Consider the following 22,401-nt stretch of genomic DNA (forward strand, 5'->3'; position numbering starts at 1 on the left):
CACTTACTTCCCTGAGCCACCATAATAAAGGAATAAAAAACTATTTATTGTTTTTGTCACACACACAATAAATAAATGTAAAAAGGTACTTTTTCCAGAAGTAAAAAATGCTTTTTATGGCTTTACTTTGTTGAGAATACTGACTCCAGGGGGAAAAAAAAAAAAAACAGTTTTCAAGAGTAAATAGATGAAGAAGGGACTCAACACATCAGTGACTCACTTAACTCACTTGGGAAGTTCTGAGAAATATACAAGGTTAGGAAGAAGGATAACTACGAAAATGTAAGGACATCCATTGTAGACTCCAGAAGAGACTTTTTTTCTGAATGTTCTTTTACATCTCATTGTAACTGTAATTTAGTCTTGATCAGTAAGATATGTATGTCTGCATCGTTTTGGAGGTGTTTTTTTTTTTAGTGGAATGGGGAAAGATGTTTGCTCTTGCAAATGACACAAGCAAAAGATTGAGCCGTTTAAATATTTTAAGTAAAATAGCACATATCTCCTTTATGCCCTTTTGAAAGCCAAGTAAACCCTGTTCATTGATAATATCTTTGTCATTTCTCAGATAAAATATTGCATATAACTTATGGATAGAATATAGCTTTTGGATGTAGTACTAACATACTACATATCCTGTACATTTGGCATTTAGAAAGCATATACATAAACACTAAACCTAATGAATAAATATTTCTATCTTTTATACTAAAAGTATATAGGGCATCTTCACAGCAAGCTTCACAGTACATCTGCATCAGAATTTTATGCTCAGTGGAGATGACGTATGTATGCCCAAGATTTCTGTGTGTTTGGAAATTCCAAGTATCCTCTGACCAGATTGGCAGATGTTTAAAAATTCAAGGTTAGAGGATACTTTGAATTCAACCAACATACAATTTCCAAGTGGCCAGGGAAGGTTTGGGGGTAAACTGAGTGCATAATAGCTTCACTCATGATATTTGTTTTACAGAAATGCAAGAGGTCTAAAAATTTGATTAGCCTAAGCTTTAAGATGATGATGATGATGATGATGATGATGTTACCTGTCTGCAAAAAAAATTTAGATGGAACTTCAATTAATAATTAAGTATAGTGTCAGGATTAGATATTTTATATTCAAAGAAAGAGTTCTATTTTTCATTTCTTACACAAGCTTAATCTCCAATGATACATTTCTGGAAAATTGACATATAACGTAAATCTCTAATTTACAGTTCAAATAAGGTCATGTGTGTGGCAAAAAGAGGGGACACCTTCCTGAATTTGTTAGAAAGGACATTCATGTTATTTTCTTTCCTGAATGGTCATTTTTAATAAGCAATTATTTAATTATTTGTTTAATTATTTTTGAGGAAGAGCTATTATAATTGACATCTCTTATGGTCTTAAACATTTATCTGAGAATGGAAGTAAATAGGATCTTACTATTGTTCTCAGAAAACATTAAAATATGTTGGGGGTGGTGACCCTTTCTGCATCAATTAACAATCAAAAGAAGATCTGAGCCTCTGAGGAATGTAGGGCCCTTCTGTCTTTCTCTCTCCCCACCCACCCCATTTTTTTATTCCCCCCCCACTCAACTCAAATACTGCATATATGGTTGGTACAGGTTTTGGAAAATATCTTCAAAATTGTCCATATTGTGAAACTTTCAGACCATATTTTTTATCTTTTCAGCTATTCTTAGATATTTAATAGCACAGATAATGAAAGTTATCAGCAGACTATAAGGTGGGAGAAAAAAACACTTTTCCTTTCTTAATATCTTTGCATTTATAATAATTAACAGATCTTCCTGGTCCCCCTTCTGGAAGGGGAAGAAATATACAGAAGGACTCTTCACAGTTTAAAGAACAAGTACTCAGTTGATAAACAGCATCTATTCACAAGCCATTTAACTCTAGAAATGTTTTGGTCCTAGACTTCAGAGTGGAGGACAGGAGGACAGGGCAACTACTGGCAAGCTTTGTAACTTCTGCTTGGTAATGGCTGTGGAAATGGAAGACCATTATTTATATAAATAAAGACTAATCAATGTGTCCTTAACTATTTTTTCACATGTGTACAGACCTAGATCAAGTTCCAGGTGTCTAGTCTTCCTTGGTAGTCCTGTATTTTTAGAAGGTCACAGCTCATAAGCCATATTTTCTTTGACATGGAGATCTTTATATAAGGGCGTAAACAATCTAAAGGCACTTTTTAGAGTCCAAGTGCCAAACAGTACTTAGACTCTCAGAATTATAGTCATTCAGGTTGGAAAAGACCTCTAAGATCATCCAGTCCAGCCTTTAACCTAGTCCCCTCAAGTCCACCATTAAGCCAGGTTCCTAAATGTCACATCTACATGTTTTTTGAAGACCTCCATGGATGGTGACTCAACCACTTCCCTGGGCAGCCTCTTCCAATGCTGCACAACCCTTCCAGTAAAGAAATTTCTCCTAACATCCAACCTAAATCTCCTCTGGTGCTACTTGAGAACATTTCCCCTTGTGTTATCACTTGGCATTTGGGGGAAGAGTCTGATCCCCACCTCACTACAACCTTCTTTAAGGTAATTTTAAAGTACAGTAAGATCTCCCCTGAGTCTTTTTTTCTCCAGGCTAAACAACACCAGCTCCCTTTGACGTTCCTCAGAAGACTTGTTCTCTAGACCCTTCGCCAGCTTTGTTGCCCTTCTTTGGACATGCTCCAGGGCCTCGATGGTCTTCTTTTAGTGAGGGGCTCAAAACTGAAGGCGGTATTTGAGGTGTGGCCTCACCAGAGTCGAGTACAGTGGGACAGTCACTTCCCTAGTCCTGCTGACCACACTATTTCTAATACATCCAGGATGCTGTTGGCCTTCTTGGTCACCTGAGCACACTGCTGGCTCATATGCAACTAGCTGTTGACCAATACCCCTAGGTTCCTTTCCTCTGGGCAGCTTTCCAGCCACTCTTCCCCTACCCTGTAGCATTTCATGGAGTTGTTGTGACCCATGTGCAGGACCCAGCATTTAGCCTTGTTGAATTTCATGCAGTTAGCCCTTGGCCCATCGGTCCAGCCTATCCAGATCCCTCTGAAGAGCCCTCCTACCCTTGAGCAGATCAATGCTCACACCTAACTAGGTGTCACAGAATCGTAGAATCATTAAGGTTGAAAAAGACCTCCAGCATCATCTGGTCCAAACATTCCCTTACTACCAATGTCACCCACTAAACCATGTCCTTAAGCACCAGGTCCAACCTTTCCTTAAACACCCCCAGAATCAGTGACACCACCAGCTCCCTGGGCAACCCATTCCGATGCCTGACTACTCTTTCTGAAAAGAAATGTCTCCTATTTTCCAACCTAAACCTCCCCTGGCACAACTTGAGGCCCTTTCCTCTAATCCTATCACTAGTTACCTGTGAGAAGGGGCTGACTCCCAGCTCCCCACAACTTTTCTTTCAGGCAGTTGTAGAGAGCAATATGGTCTCCCCTGAGCCTCCTCTTCTCCAGACTAAACAGTACCAGTTCCCTCAGCCGCTCCTTATAGGACCTTCCAGGCCTTTCACCAGCTTTGTAGCTCTTCTCTGGACAGGCTCCAGGGCCTTGATATCCTTCTTATACTGAGGGCCCCAAAACTGAACACAGTACTCGAGGTGGTGCCTCACCAGAGCTGAGTACAGGGAGACAATCGCTTCTCTGCTCCTGCTGGCTACACTATTCCTGATACAAGCCAGGATGGCATTGGCCTTCTTGGCCACCTGGGCACACTGCCGGCTCATGTTCAGGCAAGCATCAACCAACAACCCCAGATCCTTTTCCTGTGCTTTTGAGCCACTCTGCCCCAAGCCTGTAGCGTTGCATGGGGTTGTTGTGACCAAAGTGCAGGACCTGGCACTTAGCCATGTTGAACCTCATCCCACTGGCCTCTTCTGCCCATGGATCCAACCTGTCCAGGTCCCTCTGCAGGGCCTTCCTACCCTCTGGCAGATTGACACTTCCCCCCAACTTGGTGTCATCTGCAAACTTACTGAGGTGCATTCAATGCATCCTCAGTAAAGGCCCCAACACCAACCCCTGGGGAACACCACTCATGACCAGTTGCCAGCTGGATTTCATTCCATTCACCACAACTCTTTGGGCCCGGCCATCCAGCCAGTTTTTAACCCAGAAAATTGTGTACATGTGCAAGCCATGGGCTGCCAGCTTCTCTTTCTAATAAAATGTGCAAGACTTCATTAACTGATGCAATGCTTTCTTTTCTATAAAACATTTTTGAAGAATTATGATATTAACTTCTGTATTGCCAATTATACAAATATCATATTGATGAATTCTGAAGAAATCTTTAATATGCATAGAAGTGGGATCACTAGATATTAAATTATTTTTGATCATTTATGTAATTGATATAAATAGAGTCACTGGCCATAATCTGTAATTAAACATGATTTTCATTTTTTCAGCAAATTACATTTCTAATGTCTAACACCCTTTCTGTCTTTGTCTCATCTCCCTGGCAACACTTTGCAATTTATAAACCTCCTTTTTCATTATGGAAATATTTTTGAGTATTTAAAAATAAATCAGGTGAGAAATTAACAATACTAAAACAAAACAAAAAACACTTCCAAAGATATTAATATATTCTGTTAGCTGGAGTGTACTTTTTGCACAAATATTCCTTGTAGTAACACAGTAGGCTCTCCAATGATGATGATGAGCCAGTAGGCTCATCTGTTGACTTCAAAAGAAAGATTCTCTTAGCTTCTTTATTTGTCATGCATTTACACTAATCCCCTTTATTTATCCCATAAACACATGCTTTTGTGTACTTTCTTTTTTTTTTTTTTTAAAAAAAAGAGATGCTTTTTAAGGTATTTGATATGTTTATTCCAATATCTTGTTACCTTCAGATTTCTTTTAAATATAGCCTTACCTCTGTATTTTCTATCTATATTAGCTTCACTTTTTTGAACTTGCACACAAGTTTCTGTACCACTATTTTAGTCTCTACTGACTAGCCCAAAGACCTAAATCTAAACAGTATTTTCACATGTGCTTTCTAAGACAAAGTAAAAGATACCAACAGATTATTAAAATAACATCTATGCTGAAGGACGTTGATAAATACCAGGTACTTCATGTAAATAAACCTTGTCTTCAATGTTTTCAGAGAGGGGCCAAGAAATTTCTTGATTAAAGTCAATAAAGCAGAATGATGTCTGGGAAATGAACTTTAAGGTCAGTGGGATTATAGCCTAGATAGCCAAGAGCATATTTCAACCCCAAATTTACCATGTTCTGCAGTAGCTGTTCTTCCTGCAGTGAGTTTGTTATGTGGATTCTGGATCTGATTTATACAGAGGCTGCTGTTGTAGAAATTTCTAAAAAAATATGCTTATGTCTGTGTATATATTTGTCTTTTTCTTAAAAGTGATTAGAGGCGAACATCTGTGCCCTACACAAATTTTGTTATTATGATAATAACTTTCAAAAATGTGTAAACAGATATGATAGCTGCAACAGCTTGCTTATCTGTAGCATTATCGTAACAGATCTCTGACAAGATTTGTATACTTTTCTTCTTCTTGGCATGCGTGTCAAACAATATGTAAGAGTGCATACAGAAATATGTTCAAGTATAGGTAGTAGACAGAATAAAACCCATATTTTCATATGTGTTAAGGTATATAATATGGAACAAGTATCTAATGTACTGGGTGTACTGCTTAGTGGTTAAGGAAACCCAATTATCTACATAGGTCTACCTGCATAAAAATTTACATAAACTGAGAATTTGGCCAAATTTATAATCCAAAAATTACATATTTGCCTACTATATTTAATCAGATGGATTAAGGCTAGGATATATTTGTCCCATTCAGCTTTGTAGTGTGATAAATTTAAAATTTGATAGCTAACTATCTCGCTAACATTCACTAACAACTTCCAAGTATCAGAGAACAGCTGCACTTAAAAGTTTGAAACTTCCCATATAATATCCATTTGTATTACTTCGAATCCGGTTGATTAAGTAATATTCTCTTTATAGGATGCTGATTCAGAAGTCATCTGAGTCAGTACCTGTGGGAGAAGAATTCGCAGGAAGTGAGATTCTGAACAGAACCCAGCAGAACGGATCAAGCTCGCAGCTGGACTGCAGCTTCAACCCTGGGACATCACCTGGAGGACAGGTGAGCGGCTGGGCATTAATCATGGGAGCTAGCCTTTCAGCAGAGGAAGCGGCTATATTGAAATTACTAAAGCAACTCCTAATAGAAAGAGGAGTAAAATATGATTCGTTTAAGATAAAGCTATTATTGAAAATTTTGCGAAAACAAGGGTTCCCCTCAATGGCTTCAGTATTTGTTCAGTACAGTATTTGATGTAAAAACTTGGGACCAAGCGGGGGAAAAAATATGGGAAGCAGCATCCCATGGGGATACTAATGCTGCTGAGGTGATGGCTACATGGCGGCTGGTGACAGAGACTTTAAGAGCGTGGCAGGCAGAAAAGAAAGTACAGAATGCCACTGCCCAGGCAATAAAAGCAGCCGAACTGAGATCAGAGCCTGCAAAGTCACCACAGCAGTGCAATTTGATAGACGTGGGGGATGACAAGCAAGAGGGCCACGGACCGCTGCCGCAGAGCCCCTCCACCCTGCTGCCACAGAACCCCTCCCCGCTGACCCCCTCGGCTCCCACCTTGCCTGCCCCTCATAATGCCTCCCTGGGGGCCCGAGCTTTCGACCCGCGAGAACGATGGGAGCTGGTGTGCCAAGAAGCGCTAAAAGACAGGGACCCGGTGGGAATGGTTTTCCCGGTGCAGGTGTGACCCAACGGTCAAAATGAATATAATGCCTTCCAATGGGACCTAATTAAAGAGTTGAGAAAGACTGTGACTACATATGGATTACATGCACCATTTACTCAGTCATTGTTAGAAAACGTTATGACTGGTCACTTGCTGGTGCCGTACGATTGCCGTCAGATAGCCGCGATGATTTTAACGCCAACACAAAAATTACTGTGGGAGCAAAAATGGAAAGAAACACGCGAATTGGCTGCCCTGGGTAACCTGGACCGGCAGCCTGGCAACCCCCTCTTGGGAGCCGGGATCCCACAGTTGTTGGGGACTGAGCCGTATTTGATCCGAGATTGCAGGCTAGGCTCGACGATGCCATCTTGCGGCAGTCCGCGTCTCTGGCCTTCCAGGCTATGCTGAAGTTGCCTGAAGTTGGAAAAGCTGAGCCATCATTTACCAGCATTAGGCAACAAATTACCGAGCCTTATATGCAATTCATTGATAGATTGTGAGACACTCTGGACAAACAAATTGACAACCGCGAGGCCAAAGAGGCCCTTATACTAAAACTGGCAGTAGAAAATGCAAACACAGACTGTAAGAAAATACTCCAAGCCCTGCCTGCTAATACTACACTGGTACAAATGATAGAAGCTTGCAATCGAGTCTGATCTGTAGAACATCACACTGCCGCTTTGGCCGGAGCCTATGTTACTGCACTTAAAACCGGGCGAAAACGGTGTATTTCCTGTCGAGCCATGGGGCGTTTTGCCACCAAATGCCCACAGCGAGGAGCGGGGGGGAAATGCGGTAACTCTGCCCCTCCCACTGTTTGCCCACGGTGCGGCACGGGATGGCACTGGGCTAGCCAGTGTCGTTCGACGCATGATGCAGAGGGACGACCTTTACAACCGTGGCAGGGAAACGGGAAGCAGAGTGCAGGGCAGGTCCGTGCGATGACACAAGTGCCCCAGCCCTCCTTCGTGGGCGGGCCGTCCTCGCGGAAGTCACCGCCCTGGACGATGATGACTACCAGGCTGCGACTGCAGCCACCCACTGCTCCAGCAATCCTGCCCACTATGTCACTGTGGATTCCCTCACAGCCGGAACCCGAGGAAGCACCAGATTGGATGTATCCACAGTAACGAGATGCACCCTTTGGGACACTCGAGTCCGCAGAATACCTCTAAATGTACAGGGACCAATAGGGAAGGGATGCAGCGCCCTCTTGCTAGGGCAGTCTAGCACCACACTAACGGGTCTTTTTATACTGCCTGAAGTCAATGATGTTGATTATGAAGGCATAATACAAGCAATAGCATGGACTCCCTCCCCACTGATACTCATTCCCAAGGGGACTACAATTGCACAGTTAATACTATGTAAAGCCATAGTTCCACAAGCAGAGACCTGTGACTGACACGACGCAGAGTTTGGATCAACGGTGTTATGTATTAATTTAGACAACATTTTAGTTTTATCAATTGCAGAGTTTTATTTGATTGTCGAGCAAGCGGCGGCAAGTAAAACAGCGCTGGGCGGCCAGGGAGTCTCAGCTCCACCAACCCGCCAGAGTCCCGATTTATAACCTAGTAGTTCCGGGTTTACGTGGCACATCCTGGCGTCTTCTACAGCTGCGTGGCCTGTTGCTAGGGGGTCTTCGCCAGCCTTCTGGTGGTCGTGGGTATGAAGATCATCGTCTTCCTCTGCGTTGGGGTTCATGACCTTGCTGCGGTATGTGTGCTTTCATGCGAGAGGGATGTCATTTTGCCCTTATTTGGAGTTGGTTTCTGCTGCAATTGTTAACTTAACAGGAAGTTGCCATACTGGTTTATTCAACAGGATATTGTGGGTAAAGGCAATCAACCGTTGAAACCTTCATCAGTAATGTTTAATGAACAAACAAAACTTCATTCGTTACAAACGGGACCCCCGTCAGCTTTTTGGGCCTCGGCCATTACCATCAAGAGGCCTACACTGACCCTAACACTTCATCACCCGCACGCTGACCCCTCCAGCACACAAATAACTGTATTAATGGGTACCGGGGCAGATGTTACAGTAATTTCTCTTCATGATTGGCCCAAAAGTTGGCCTTTAGATTCCACCACAAAAGGCCTTGTGGAAGTCGATGGTGTCTCTGGTACTTTTCAGAGCCGATATATGCTTACCATTAAGACTCATGAAGTCTCGCTGTGTAACGTCCGGCCGTATGCTGCTCTCATACCTGTCAGCCTCCTGGGGAGGGATGTGATGGGGCAGGGCGAGTTCACTCTGAGCTTTCCGGAATATTTTCAATAGTGGCCATTGATGAGCGACCGCGCATGAGACTCTCCTGGAGAACTGATAGTCCTGTGTGGGTGAATCAATTGCTACTTCCTGCGGAAAAGGTCACTGCTCTTCAAGAACTTGTCCAAGAACAGTTACAATTGGGACACATTACCCCCACAACCAGTCCCTGGAATTCACCCGTGTTTCTTATTAAAAAGAAAAGCGGGAAATGGTGATTACTTCACGATTTACATCAAATAAACAATGCAATGAAGGATATGGGAGCTCCCCAGCCCATATTACCTTCTCCTGCTATGTTCCCTCGCAATTGGAATATCTTAATTATCAATTTAAAGGACTGCTTCTCTACTATTCCACTTCTCCCTGCTGATGCTCCTTGATTCACGGTCTCAGTCCCCAAAATCAATAAGACCGAACCAATGGGTTGGTATCATTGGACTGTGCTGCCTCAAGGGATGAAAAATTCCCCGACAATTTGCCAAGCATATGTAGCAGAAGCGCTATGCCCCGTACGCAAATGATTCCCGCACGTATACATCTATCATTATATGGACGACATATTGCTCTCCAGTCCGACAGACAACTTAACGCAAGAAGTACTGCCTGTTCTATGGCAGGAGTTCCAGACATGGGGATTACAAATCACACCGGAGAAAATTCAAATCGAGCTGCCTTGGAAATATTTAGGCTGGAAGATACTGCAGCACAGTATTCAACCCCAAAATGTAGCCATTACGACGGAAATTCGCATGCTCAATGATGTCCAGAAGCTTATAAGCAATATAAATTGGATAAGGACGCAATGCGGAATTGACAACCATACACTAGCACCCCTGTTCGAGTTGTTAAAAGGGGACACTAATATTAATGCGCCCCGCCGGCTGACTAATGAAGCCAGGGCGGCACTACACCACATAGAGGAGAAGATCTCTGCCCAACAATGCCAGCGGCGAGCAGAAAATTTACCCATTCAGCTCCACATATGCAACCAGAATCCACAACCTTTAGCTATTATTGCACAATGGGACTCCAATGCAACAGACCCGTTGCTGCTATTAGAATAGGTGCTTCTACCCCACCAACCGACAAAGACACTTGCCACCCGCATTGAAATGTTTTCAGATTTGATTAGGAAGGGAAGAAAACGAATTATAGAAATGGCCGGAGAAGAGCCAAAATCCATTATCATTCCGATAGTTAAAGACTATCTTGATTGGTGCCTCCAGAATAGCTTAGAGCTACAATCAGCCCTTTCGAGTTTCAATGGTCAACTTGATATACATCTCCCGTCTCATAAAATGCTTACTTTTTATAATAATGTACACATTGAGGACAAGCCGCTATATCGATGGCACCCAGTCCAAGGACAAACAGTATTCACAGACAGGTCAGGGAGAACAGGAAAAGCTCACGTGGGAACAAGGAGGCCACTGGCAACATGTCATAGAAACAATACAGGGCTCCCCTCAGGTAGTAGAATTACATGCGGTAGTAATGGCATTCAAGCAATGGGACCAGGCTCCACTAAATATTGTCTCTGATTCACATTATGCAGTAGGAATGGCACAATGAATTTAAAGATCTCAAATCAAACACATCCACAATGAAGCACTGTCCTGGTTCCAGTTAGGACAGAGTTAATTTTTCCTCATAGTAGCTGGTAGGGTGCTATGTTTTGGATTAGGATGAGAAGAGCGCTGATAACATGCTGATGTTTTAATTGTTGCAGAGCAGTGCTTACACCAGGCCAAGGACTTTTCGGCTTCTCGTTCTGTCCTGCCAGCGAGCAGGCTAGGGGTGCAGCAGGAGCTGGGAGGGGACAGACCCAGGACAGCTGACCCAAACTGGCCAAAGAGGTATTCCATACCATCTGACGTCATGCTAAACAATATATAGGGGTGGCTGGCCGGGGTGGGGCGCCGGCTGCTCGGGGATAGGCTGGGCATCGGTCAGCAGGTGATGAGCAATTGCATTGTGCATCACTTGTTTCTTACACATTATTATTATTAATACTATTATCATTATCACTATTATTATTATTGTTATTATTATATTCCTGTCTTAATAAACTGTCTTTATCTCAACTCACCGGCTTCACTTTCCCGTTTCTCTCCCCCATCCCAGAGAGGGAGGGGGGAGGGTGAGCGAACGGCTGTGTGGTGTTTAGCTGCCAGCCGGGTTAAACCACAACAGTCCTTTTGGCGCCCAACGTGGGGCACGAAGGGTTGAGATCTCGACAAATTTGACCAGAGTGTGTTAAACTAAAATTGGTATAAGTATTGGACCTGCTTAATAGTTGCTAGTCACGATGTTGATTGCCTTAATCTCCAGTCTGCTGTGCCTGTTTTCCAAATTGAGTTTTATAGCGCGTTACTTTCTGTATGTGCTCCCTGTTGCACTGTTTATCCTTTCCGGGCCCTGTTTTAAGATCGTTATGGTACTGTGCGGTGTAACAATGGCTTATGAAATGATGAAATATCTGGTCACGACTCTAACCTGGTATTTGTACTCAGCACTGACGTCGACTCTATACTTTGGAACCCATATCTCGGAAACTATTAGCAATTACACCTATTGCCTGTTTTCGTTAGGGAGCCAATCTGTGAAGGGGACAGGGGAAGACATGTTTCCCTACCTGTTCACTCTCCCTTTCTCCTTCACCACCACCCTCTTATCCCCCGAGCTAGTTACGGTGGTTCTCCGAGATGTTGAATATCCTTGGGATACTCAGACCAGCCTGCTCTTGTTGTTATGTCTCCTGAATGCGCTTCAGGTTTTGTTGAGGGTTAGACAACTACTTAGGAATCTCATCCGGAGATCTGTCTTGAGGCGGGATAGTTGCGAGTGGCAGGGAGTGTGGGAGGATATGGGCAGGTTTCTAGAGCAGTGGTCACCTCCAGTGTTTTGGACATTCACCCCTGAACAACTGCAAAATCCTAAAAAGCTGGCAGAATGCTTGAAAAAAAGGTGTCATGACTCTGGCAGTTCCAAAGTGACACAAATCACTGTAGCGTGCTGGGGTCTGGCTTGTGCCTATCGAGCTGCAATTGATGCTACTAGCAACCTAGCTCCAGCTCCTGCAGCCGCTCCAGCTCCTGCAGCCGCTCCAGCTCCTGCAGCCGCTCCAGTTCCAGCTCCTGCAGCCACTCCAGTTCCTGCAGCCGCTCCAGCTCCTGCAGCCACTCCAGTTCCTGCAGCCACTCCAGTTCCAGCTCCTGCAGCCGCTCCAGTTCCAGCTCCTGCAGCCGCTCCAGCTCCTGCAGCCGCTCCAGCTCCAGCTCCTGCAGCCACTCCAGCTCCAGCTCCTGCAGCCGCTCCAGCTCCTGCAGCCGCTCCAGCTCCAGCTCCTGCAGCCGCTCCAGCTCCTGCAGCCACTCCAGCTCCTGCAGCCGCTCCAGCTCCAGCCCCTGCAGCCACTCCAGCCCCTGCAGCTGCTCCAGCTCCAGCTCCTGCAGCCGCTCCAGCTCCAGCTCCCGCAGCCACTCCAGCCCCTGCAGCCGCTCCAGCTCCAGCTCCTGCAGCCGCTCCAGCCCCTGCAGCCACTCCAGCTCCAGCTCCTGCAGCCGCTCCAGCTCCAGTTCCTGCAGCCACTCCAGCCCCTGCAGCTGCTCCAGCTCCAGCTCCTGCAGCCGCTCCAGCTCCAGCTCCCGCAGCCACTCCAGCCCCTGCAGCAGCTCCAGGTCCTGCAGCTGCTCCCACTCCTGTGTCTGGGTCAGAGAAACGAGCTGTAGCAGTGCAAGTTGACCCCGCAGAGGGTATTCCAACCCCTGTGGCAGACCCTGTGGCTGGGTCAGAGAAACGAGCTGTAGCAGTGCAAGTTGACCCCGCAGAGGGTATTCCAACCCCTGTGGCAGACCCTGTGTCTGGGTCAGAGAAACGAGCTGTAGCAGTGCAAGTTGACCCCGCAGAGGGTATTCCAACCCCTGTGGCAGACCCTGTGGCTGGGTCAGAGAAACGAGCTGTAGCAGTGCAAGTTGACCCCGCAGAGGGTATTCCAACCCCTGTGGCAGACCCTGTGGCTGGGTCAGAGAAACGAGCTGTAGCAGTGCAAGTTGACCCCGCAGAGGGTATTCCAACCCCTGTGGCAGACCCTGTGTCTGGGTCAGAGAAACGAGCTGTAGCAGTGCAAGTTGACCCCGCAGAGGGTATTCCAACCCCTGTGGCAGACCCTGTGGCTGGGTCAGAGAAACGAGCTGTAGCAGTGCAAGTTGCCCCTGTAGACAAGGTGAAAAAATGGTATAGAGACTCAGGTCGTTTAGAACGCAGACAGTCTGGGCATAGTGACGACGAGGCTGGGCCATCAAAGGTGCAGGAGACTGAAGATGAGGATGGGGGTGTCGAAAAATCAACAGTAACTACCCGGACTCTATACCAGCGTGAGCTACGAGATGTGCGAAAAGATTTTGGTCGCTGTATAGGTGAGCAGCTTGTCACCTGGCTGCTCCGGTGCTGGGACACCGGAGCCAATTATGTGGAATTAGAGGGCAAGGAAGCCAGGCGGCTGGGATCCCTTGCTAGGGACGCATGCATTGACAAAGCAATTGGAGATGGAGCACGATCTCGCAGCCTCTGGAGGCGTCTCCTGTCAGCTGTGCAGGAAAGGTATCCCTTCAAGGAAGAACTTGTATGTCTACCAGGCAAATGGACCACCATGGAGAAGGGAATTCAGTACCTGAGGGAATTGGCCGTACGGGAAGTAATTTATAAGGACCTAGACGACGCACAAACATCCGCAGATCCAGATGCAGTCCGGTGTACACCACCCATGTGGCGGAAGTTTGTACAGAGTGCACCATCATCATATGCCAGCTCATTGGCAATACTAACCTGGAAAGAGGAGGAGAATCCCCCAGTGAATGAAGTGACTAAAATACTGCGGCAGTACGAAGGAAACCTCTCCTCTTCCCTACAGGCCTGTGTCTCGGCTGTGGAGAAACTCTCTGAAGAGGTCCACCAACTTAAAGAGAATTTATCTTCCCCTCCACCTGAACGAACCAGTGTCCACCAGCTGAAAGAGAATACTTTGGAGAAACTTTCTGAAAAGATCCACCAACCTGAAGAGAGATTATTTTCCTCCCCACCTGTACAAACCAGTGTCTCAGCTATTAGGGGTAAACGTTCATCTATGCAAGGAAGACAATATGGTGGGCACACACACCGCGCCACCCTGTGGTTTTACCTACGTGACCATGGAGAGGACATGAGAAAATGGGATGGAAAATCTACTGCGACCCCAGAGGCACGGGTACGTGAATTGCAAAAGAAAACAATTGGGAAAAAGGGGTTCTCTGAAAAGTTTGCTGCTCCAACTTCCAGCAGGCAGTCCTTTAAACACAGAAACGAAGATTCTGACCAGGACTAGAGGGGCCCTGCCTCCAGCCAGGGGGAGGAAAAGGACAATCGAGTTTATTGGACTGTGTGGATTCGATGGCCTGGCACGTCAGACGCACAGAAGTATAAGGCTTTGGTAGACACCGGTGCACAATGTACTCTAATGCCATCAAGATATAAAGGGCCAGAGCCCATCTGTATTTATGGTGTGACGGGGGGATCCCAGCAGTTAACTGTATTGGAGGCTGAAGTGAGTCTAACCGGTAATGAGTGGCAAAAGCACTGTATTGTGACTGGCCCAGATGCTCCGTGCATCCTTGGCATAGACTATCTTAGAAGAGGATATTTCAAGGACCCGAAAGGGTTCCACTGGGCTTTTGGCATAGCTGCTTTGGAGACAGAGGACATTAAACAGTTGTCTACCTTGCCTGGTCTCTCAGAGGACCCTTCTATTGTGGTGTTGCTGAGGGTTGAAGAACAGCAAGTGCCGATCGCTACCACAACTGTGCACCGGCGGCAATATCGCACCAACTGAGACTCCCTGATTCCCATCCATAAGCTAATTCGTCAACTGGAGAGCCAAGGAGTGATCAGCATGACTCATTCACCTTTTAATAGTCCCATATGGCCAGTGCGAAAGTCTAATGGTGAGTGGAGACTAACAGTGGACTATCGTGGCCTGAACGAAGTCACGCCACCACTGAGTGCTGCGGTGCCGGACATGCTAGAACTCCAGTATGAACTGGAATCAAAGGCAGCCAAGTGGTATGCCACAATTGATATCGCTAATGCATTTTTCTCCATCCCTCTAGCAGCACAGTGCAGGCCACAGTTTGCTTTCACTTGGAGGGGAGTCCAATATACTTGGAATCGGCTGCCCCAGGGGTGGAAACATAGCCCTACCATTTGCCATGGACTGATCCAGTCTGTGCTGGAGCAGGGGGAAGCTCCTGAACACCTGCAGTACATCGATGACATCATTGTGTGGGGTGACACTGCAGAAGAAGTTTTCGAGAAAGGGAAGAAAATAGTCCAAATCCTTCTGAAGGCCGGTTTTGCCATAAAACAGAGTAAAGTTAAAGGACCTGCACGAGAGATCCAGTTTTTAGGAATAAAATGGCAAGATGGACGTCATCAAATCCCAATGGATGTGATCAACAAAATAACAGCTATGTCTCCACCAACTAGCAAAAAAGAAACACAAACTTTCCTAGGTGTCGTGGGGTTTTGGAGAATGCATATTCCAAGTTAGTCTGATTGTAAACCCGCTCTACCAAGTAACCCGTAAGAAGAATGCTTTTGAATGGGGCCCTGAGCAACGACAAGCCTTTGAACAAATTAAGCAGGAAATAGTTCATGCAGTAGCCCTCGGGCCAGTCCGAACAGGACCAGATGTAAAGAATGTGCTCTACACCGCAGCCGGGGTGAATGGTCCCACCTGGAGCCTCTGGCAGAAAGAATCTGGGGAAACTCGAGGTCGACCCGTGGGGTTTTGGAGTCGGGGATACAGAGGATCTGAGGCCCGCTATACTCCAACTGAAAAGGAGATATTGGCAGCATATGAAGGAGTTCGATCTGCTTCGGAAGTGGTCGGTACTGAAGCGCAGCTCCTCCTGGCACCCCGACTGCCGGTACTAGGCTGGATGTTCAAAGGAAGGGTCCCCTCTACACATCATGCAACTGATGCTACATGGAGCAAGTGGGTTGCACTGATTACTCAGCTGGCTCGAATAGGAAACCCCAGTCGCCCAGGAATCTTGGAGGTGATTATGGACTGGCCAGAAGGCAAATTCTTTGGGATATCATCAGAGGAGGAGGTGGTCCGTGCTGAAGAAGCCCCACTGTACAACAATGAGAAGAAATATGCCTTGTTCACTGATGGGTCCTGTCGTATTGTGGGAAAGCATCGGAGATGGAAAGCTGCTGTATGGAGTCCTACACGACAAGTTGCAGAAGCTGCTGAGGGAGAAGGTGAATCGAGTCAGTTTGCAGAAGTGAAAGCCATATTCTTAAAATTTAAAGAGATTATTTCTTACAGAGCACCGTAGCAACCCTTATTGCATGATCCACATTAGCAGTCATACGACACTCCCGGGATTCTTTGCAGAAGGAAATGCCCGGGCCGATCAATTGACTAACATTGCGTTGCAAGTCCCAGTGCCAAATACATTGTCCCAGACTCATTTATCAGATCACTTCTTCCACCAGGCTGCAAAGGCATTGTCCAAACAGTTTGCCATCCCCATAGGAGATGCTAAGCTCATAGTACAGACCTGCCCAAATTGTCAACAACGACCAGGCCCACCGACTACAGTTAATCCTAGGGGCCTCTCTTCTCTTCAGCTTTGGCAAACCGACGTTACTCACGTTCCCGAGTTTGGGAGGCTAAAATACGTTCACGTGTCCATAGATTCTTTTTCGCACGCGCTCTGGGCCTCTGCGATGACAGGCGAAACAAGCTGTCACGCACAGGCGCATTTCCGTGCGGCCTTCGCCGCCCTCAGAATCCCTAAAGAAATAAAAACTGATAATGGCCCAGCTTATGCAAGCCGCTCTACACGACTTTTTTTCCATACCTGGGGCATCACTCACAAGACAGGCATCCCACACTCACCCACAGGACAAGCAATAGTAGAACGTGTTCACCACACGTTAAAGGACTTATTGGCTAAACAGAAAAAGGGGGAGACACAGGAGACCCCGCAGAATAGATTGAACGAAGTGGTATATGTCATAAATCATTTGGCACTACCTTTTCAATATGAAGACGTACCACCTATAATTAAGCATTTTAAATCAATGGAATCAGGACTCATGTCCATTCCAACAGGAAAAGCGATGGTTATGATGAGAAATTTGGATACTGGGGGGTGGGAAGGACCATATCCCTTAATAACCTGGGGGTGAGGGTACGCTTGTGTTTCCACAGGGCAAGGACCACGATGGGTGCCAGCTCGTGGCGTGTGACCATGGTTGGGACCATCATCCTCGTCCCCCTCTGCAGCTTCGGCGCCTCCTGGGTCTCAGTCCAGCAAAGACTGTGGGTGACCCATTCGGTGATAATCTGGAGCTGATTAATACAGCAGTGCACTAAAGGTTAGATGGGAGGAGGTTCCTGGATCTGGTGGAGCCAATGAAATGACCCATCTACGACATGCCTGCTGGGGAACGCGGTGGATAACAAAGACTGAACTGTCTACTTATGGCAAGAGCCCCTAGAGCCACAGGAATTAGATATCCTGAGATGTGTAACAGTAATAGCATGTGTAAGGTTTAATTGCTCAAAAAAAAAGAAGAAAAAAAAAAAGGTCAACGCCACACTTGCTCCTTATTGCAATGCATTTCTTTGCTGTCATTACACAAATTATAATAGCATCCTTCCTTGCGCCAGGAGCCGCTCTGCTCGGCTGTGGGATTGACTGTGGAATGGACGCCCCTAGGTGCACCCCGAGCATTTTTCCTCGGAGGGGTCTCCACTCTCAGCCACTCACCATGGGAGCAGACAAGGACCTCCTGAAGCTGCACGCAAATTATTTTAGGTGATGTTTTCTTGTGGTATGAATGAGAAGTGCAAGAGGCCTCTTTGTGTGACTGTGTGATTGTGTGATTGTGTTGTGTGAGTAAGAAGCAGTATCGCTGCGAAGCAACGTTCCTAGCACTTAGTGGCTTGTTGACTGATGTAGATTATAGTAAGCATGCTACTTTACAATCGTAGTTCTGCATGTGATTTTCACCCTGTTGTTTATTGTACCTTGTTTATTGCAGTGTCTGTGGTGATAGATAGAAAATCTGTAGAAAGCGTTTGGTTGATTGAAAATAAAAAAGGGGGAATTTTGGGAGAAGAATTCGCAGGAAGCTTTGTGATGTTTTGTGGGAAAGGAATTCACTGGTGGCTTCGTGCTGTTTCACACGTCCCTGAGTTAGAGATAATGAGGAAAACAGCGGTAGAACCAAAAACTTGAGCAAGGTCGAGATAAAGTAAATTGGCTACAGTGTTAAAGATGAGCTTTTGGGCAGTGGCCAATTGCTGGCTGGCTCGGGGCGCGTCTGAGAGTCTCTAATCAATGGTAAGATGGATTCGGGCGCGTGGACAGCGTGTGGGGCTACGGGGAAAGTATATGTAGTGGTGAAAAATGGCAATAAAGGTCCTGCTGTTGAAGAGCCATCAGGAGTCCATGTCGTGTGTGCCTTCAAGTACCGCATTGTATATAGAGAAAGTTCTATCTCAATATTGCAGATTTCTCGAGAGAGGAATAAAACTGACAGTGGGCAATATAATGTTCAGGCCAAAAATTCAAGCCACCTGTAGAAACCGAAAGTCAAGAATTCCACCTAACAGGTACACTACCTACTTGTCCAAATGTGCAAATCTGCAGTAAAACAATCAATTTTGTGATTAAGGTACTTACCTCTGAGTGGCCCCAGTTTAAATCTACTTAGACTGGGAATAATACTGAATTTATATTGTATGCTTCTTGAATGACTGTTCTGCATAATCAATTATGATATGCAGAGGGGAAATATCCTAGCACTTCCTCTTCACATAACTTCCACAGAACAGGGTTGAAAATATGATTTATAGTAAGAATGACTTGAGGTAGGCATCTGTCAAAGCAATTTAATTAAAGTTATGTTCTTGTAACATCTCTTATGTTTGGTCACATTACTGAACTTAAGAAAGATGCAAGGAAGGAGACTGAAATATGTCCCATCTAGAGAACTTGAGTGCGGTTTCAATAAAAAATAAACTCTGTTTCCAAAAATTGAATAAGAAATATTATTATTATTATTAAGACGTAAAATCAGTGTAATATTTATCTTGTATCTATCACGGTCCACTACAGAGGGAGAGGAATGTAATTTATGAGAAGCAGTTAGGATAGAGACTTACTCCTATTAGTGAAAATTCGTTGTGGGAAAATGGTTCTATTCAATAACAATTGTAGTTAATATTATTACATTATAATTGAGCAAAATTTTTAGCAGCATGTGCTATTGAAATTTCTATTAATCAGTTATAATAAACAACTATGAGGAGAGAAACATCAGAATGCTTTCATTTTCAAGTCCTACCAGTGGAAGACTCAAAGAGTGAAAACTGATCATAAATGTGACAATATAACTGCAGGGGGATTTTTTTTAATTTTATTTTTATTTGTTATTTTTAAGGAAATGTGTCACACCCCAAACCAAAGTACATTTTCAGATAGTGATAGAGATGTGCAGGTTCAAGGGAGAATCAAAACTTCATAATTTATTTATAAAATGTCTACCTAAAGCTGTTGACTGAGTTATTCAAAATCTGTGAGAAAAAAAAAATAATAAAAAAATGAACATATGTATACTTTTTAGGTTATTTTTATTCTTTTGGCTGGAAGAACAGTAGTTTTCTTCCTGTTCTTTTCATGACCTGATCATATTCCCAATGAAAACACTCACTTCAGTGTTTGGGAAATCAAGCCCTCTGTGAACATTTTTTTTTTTCTGTCTCAGCACATGATGTTTACTGTCAACATTTTCCCCATTTCCTTCTCTTCTTTACTTTTTAATTTGCATCAGTCATTTTTGCCTGGTTGCTAGGAAACTGATTATTTCTACTGCATCAGAGCATTTAAATAAGTGCTATTCATTTGCAAAGCCATTGTTGGAGGCTATCTTTGGAGCTCTCAACAGGTTTACGGGCTAGTATGAATGTTCTCCCAGCAGTTTAAAGACTTATCTCTTAAATCTTTTCTGAAAAAATATTTGAAAACCTCTGTCTCCAACAACCACGGTATTGAGAACTTTTCAGCATAACCTATATCTCTAAATCAAACTCTCTTCAACACAACCAAAACTGTTGTTCCCTAATTTCTTCACCTGTTGTTCTTGTTCTTGTTGTTGTTCTTCCTATTGTTCTTGTTATTATTGTTGTTGTTGTTAGTTTCTATAAATACTCTACCAAACATATTAACTGAATTTGACGAGAATTGACTAATCATTTTTGGCTGTTACAAAAGCATGTTGTGCAAAAATAAGCCATTTTCTAGCAGGAAAATAAATAAAAAATAAAATAAATTGAAATTGAGCATCCTTTATTATAATACAGTATAAAACAGACCCCTTGCAGATTAAATCAGACAATGAATAATTATATATTTGATTTAATTTTTTTGCATTATTGTTATTACTGTGTAGGGTTTGTTTCTTTGTTTTATTCATCATTTTATTTGAAAATCTTTCTGCAAAGAAATAAATACTACTTCTGTTCTGTTCTGTTCTGTTCTGTTCTGTTCTGTTCTGTTCTGTTTTGTTAGCGTGTTGGTAATCTAACACTGGTGCTTCCTAAATTCAAATAATATATTCTGTTTCACAAAAATAAAATTGAAACCGAAACAGATCTTTTTTGTGACCAAACATTGATTTGGGACAGGACTGTGGGTTAGCCATCTTTTACCAAGGGTGGTAATAGGAGTACTATTTTTTCCTGGTTTTCTGTGAGATAGCAGAGTTTAATTCTGAAACACTGTAGAGCTCATTTAATCATTTGCAAAATGTGTTCAGAACTTTACTTTTTTTTTTTTTAACAGTATTTTATATTGTATTGTTCAGAGGGCAAGGCATTTGAAAAAATCAAGCCCAATTTTTTCACATGAAAACCCTTGAAATATGGCTTCATAAAAATTTAAGCTCCTTTAACTGTTTCTCCACTGAGATATTCATAAAGTTAGAAGACTACATTCCAGAGACTCTGATAAAGCTGCACCACCTTGACAGTTACTGGAGATCTTCCAAAGCAATCTGTAACCTAGCATAATAAGTCTCTAACCTATGACAAAAGAAGCTTCTTCATTGAAACCTCTTAATAAATCATCTCACTGTATATGAATATGTGCTCTCTTCTTACATTTACTATATTAAGGTCTTTTGCTTTGTCATTATCTGCTGTTCTCCACTTGAAAAGGATGTTAGTGAAAAAAAAAATAATGCCATTTATGTAAGTATGAAATATATTTGCTGAAAGAAGTGGCATGAAATATATTACAAATGGAGCTACTGTGTGCGCTTGTATGTGTGTGTGTGTGTGTAACTGTTTAGACAAGAAACAACAGAAGCTGAGAAAAGGAAGCATTCTACTTCTGTGAATATGAAGCCATCATTGTGCTATAAGCAGATGCAAAACCTTTCTTTTTGCTATAGATAAAGAAGTAAACACTGTAGCTTCCAAATGATTAAACAAATAAGGCCACTTCTCTCAAAGCTCTTAAATAAAATATTGTCACATAAGTAGTAAAGAAAATGAAGCAGGAATTTGCTTAGAAATTATTCTTGCATTATCAGTGGGATATAGCTGTCTCTATGGCTCAACATGATCCAACAGCAAATTGTGCTTCCTGTGCATGGATTGTAAACTTGTCTTCAAATGTAAACTGAGATGCAAGTGAAGAAATTTCTTATCAGCTGTCATAAATTCCCATTCTGCAAACTGCATAAGCTTTCAAACAGAGATGCACAGATTGGTCCCAACGCTAAGAGAAAATCAAATGAGTGGTGTTGAGGAGTAGAGTTTATCTGCTTCAAAGAAAAGATGAGACTAACAAGCATAGTGGAAGTTCAGGGTAGGCAGCGAAGAACAAGAAGTGTAGGAAGTAATGTAGAAGCTGAAAGACAGTAAACCCAATAAACCATTTCTAAGTCTTGCTGTATCAAACTCTAGTTTTGTACAATCTAGCAAGTCACATGCTTGATGGTTGCTTAAAACAGTGTAAATATGAATAATTATAAGTAAATATATTTTTTTATTTGGTTTGTTTTAATGTCAGACTTTAATTTTCCTTCTATTTTCTTCCCATCCTCCCTTTCTAAAAATTGGTCAAATCTTCCTCACAGTATTAATGTTAGATAATGTATGGGGTGAAATTTAAAATCATAAAGCTGGTTTTCTAAATATTGAGCTAAATTCTAGAAACATTTGAGATATTCTCTCTTTTTCTGAGCATTTCAAGACCATATACGAACATCAGA

This window comes from Anser brachyrhynchus, assembly GCF_964034855.1.
Source record: "Anser brachyrhynchus genome assembly, chromosome: 1".
In the NCBI taxonomy this organism is placed as follows: Eukaryota; Metazoa; Chordata; class Aves; order Anseriformes; family Anatidae; genus Anser; species Anser brachyrhynchus.